The sequence below is a fragment of the Solanum pennellii genome, chromosome 9 (assembly GCF_001406875.1).
Source record: "Solanum pennellii chromosome 9, SPENNV200".
Lineage (NCBI taxonomy): Eukaryota > Viridiplantae > Streptophyta > Magnoliopsida > Solanales > Solanaceae > Solanum > Solanum pennellii.
The window spans coordinates 40,914,854-40,918,063 of NC_028645.1; the positions used below are offsets into that span (position 1 = coordinate 40,914,854).

At 31.6% G+C, this 3,210-nt stretch overlaps 1 pseudogene; it reads left to right on the forward strand.

Moving 5' to 3' along the window:
* Positions 1–277: 277 nt before the first annotated feature.
* LOC107030148 lies at positions 278–1,981 on the forward strand (annotated as a pseudogene).
* Positions 1,982–3,210: the final 1,229 nt, after the last annotated feature.

A 3,210-nucleotide genomic window follows, 5' to 3' on the forward strand; every position in this document is an offset into this window, starting at 1 on the left:
CATGAACAAACATATCTCAAAATGTACATGGAGAATATGTAGTTTAAACATATTCCAATCACAATTCAATTTACAACAAGCATTACATAACTTTTCCTAATATATGAAAGTTCCATACAAATTTTCTTTTTGATAAAAATCAAAGGCAGAACATTACATAAAAGTATCCCTACAGATTTTCAAAAAAGTATCCCTACGAATAAAATTTTTGATTAAAATTAAGGCAGAACATTCCTTAAAAGTGATAAAACAGAATTTTAACGCAAATAATATTGGTATGGAGTTTAAGGATGTTTCAGATTTTCATGTCAAATTGTCTAATACCAACAGTGAAATTCAGTTTTTCCCACATTCGAGTTGTTGTATCGCTTGTTTCCTGTTGCTCTATGTAACTCTTTAATAATAACGAACCCGAAATTTCTAACATAGATACTCAAGCTAGAGGTGAAATCAAAAAAGACATAATCAATGCAACGGTAATCAAAACCGATTGAATGACTCATGGAATAACAAATTTAACATCAATATCAAGAGAAATATGTCTACAGTAATCAAGATCACTATTACTACCAACAAAACTTTAAACCCAAAGTAGCTAAAACTTAATGAAAAAGAACACACAAATGGAGAAATACATCAAATACACTAACTACACCTCAATGATTAAAGGAAAAAGAAGAGATTAAACAAGAAAACCTCAACAACTCAAACTTGAAGTTTCATCAGCGATAACCTCAAAGATGTCAGAAGAGAGCCTTCAGTTGTTGAAGAAAAAAATATTAAGATTTATCAGATATTAGAAGCAAACCTTCAGCCCTTTTCTTTCCTTCGATTTCACAACAAATTTTAGAGAGAAAAGTAGTCAAACAGTGTGTATGTCTATAATTCAATCAAATACACATGAAACAACATATGTAAACAGAGAAAATAAAGATACACACAAATAAGTCTTTTTTTGAGAAGTGTTACCAATTTGTCTTGTTCAATCACTGGTTCATTACTCAAATCAGATTAAAACACAAAAGAAACTGTAGCATGCTCAGAAATTTTTTAAGTGAAATCAAATAAATTAGAGGCCCAAAGTTCAACTTGAAATTACCGACAAGAAAAAATTACTATAATATTCAATTCCTTTCACATTTGTGTCAAATCAGTAGCAAATTTTAGTACCAACCAGTAGCAAATTTTATATAATTCAATTCTCATGTTAAAATATCTCTTTTTACCTATTTATCTAACTTAAATTGTAAACAATAATGTAAGTGAGAGGTAAAATCAATGAAGACGTCATCAATACAAGGATATTCAAACCCGATTGGATAAATCATGGACAACAAATACAACCTGAATTTCAAGTTGAATGGGTCTAGATAAGTAGTCAATTTAACCATAAATACAACAAAACATTGAACCAAGAATCGCTATAAATTAATGAAAAACAACCCACAAATAGAGAAATATATCAAATAAACTTACAACATCAAAATACTAACCCAGAAAAGGGCTCAGGCTGAAACAGAAGGAAATAATTCTGAAACAAAGAAACCCATTATTGTGAAGTATGGGCTTAAGCACATCACTTATCTTATTGAGCAGAACAAAGATCAGTTGTTAGTGATTGCTCATGACATGGACCCAATAGAGTTGGTTGTCTGGCTTCCTGCGCTATGAAGAAATATGGAAATTCCACATCATTGTGAAGGGCAAAGCTCGTTTAGGATCAATCATGCATAAGAAAACTACTTCAGCCTTGTGTTTGACAATCGTAAAGAATGAGGACAAAATGGAGTTTCGCAGAATTTTGGAGGCCATTAACGCTAACTTCAATGACAAGTATGAAGAGAACAGGAAGAAGTGGGTTGGTGGTATCATTGTCTCTAAGTCACATGCCAGAACCAATGCCAAGGAAAGAGTTCTTGCCAAAGAGGCTTACCAGAGATTGAACTTGGAGCTTTATGTGATACTATACACTGCAATTTGATTAGTGAGATTTTATGCCAAGTTTTGTATTTGGTTCACGTGCTTTACAATGTTAAAGATGTTAGTTTGACAAGTACCTCTTTATGTTTTCCTTGACAATGCCTTCTCAGAAATTTTTGTTAGATACTTTGTTGAGTTGATTTTTTAATGGCACCCAATTTTGTAGCTATTCAGATTATTACTACACTAAACTAAAAAAAAAATCCAAATATTAAAGACAAAAGAAGAGATTTAAGAACAAAAGCACAAAAGTGCAAATGAAGTTTCTTCAACTATAACCTCAAAAATTTCAGAACAGAACCTTCAGTTGTTGAAGAAAAAAACATCAATATTTCTCATATTTCACAAGCAAACCTTCAGCCCTCTATTTCCTTCGATAATACAACAATTTCTACTGAGAATAGTAGCAAAACTCAGGTTGCCTCTATAATTATCAAACTCTAATAATTGAATCCAATACCCAACAGAAATAGTAGAACTACTTAGAAAATTACAACTTGAAATCCATTAAATTAGAGGTTCAAAGTTCAACTTTAATAATTCATGGACAAGAAATACAACATCCATTTAAAGTTAAATAGGTCTAGAACAGTGAATTTCACCATAAATCCAACAAAACATTAAACCCAGAATAGCTACAACTTAATGAAAAAGAACCCACAAATAGAGAAATACTTCACATACCACACCCAAATATTAAATACAAAAGAAGAGATTCAAGAAAAAAACTTCAAAAGTTCAAACTTATAGTTTCTTCAGCTGTAACCTCAATGATTGAAGATGAGAACCTCCAAGAGTTGAAGATGAAAACCTCTATTTCCTTAGATTTTACAAAAAAACATACAACCATCCATTTCATTAGATTTCAGAGATGGTTTAAAGAGAGAAACGAGTTCAGATTCGAAGAAAAACATGGGTTTATGTCCACCCTCAAATCACAGACATGAAGAACAACTTACCATCTTCTATCGTTCCGCTTCTACTAGGCTCCACAACTTCTATCGTTCCTCATTCTACTTCTACCAGGCTCCTTTACGTGTTCTGCTTGTGGAAATTAGGTCAAAGTGAAAGAGAAGAGGAAGAGAAATTAGGAAAGGAGCCTATACGTTCTGCTTATGGAAATAAATTTTACTGAAAAAAATTATTTATTAATAAAATAAAATGAAAAGTTTAGGCGGGGTCAGCGAAAATAATAGAGGGAAATTATGGAGGTATTTAATGTAGAATTGT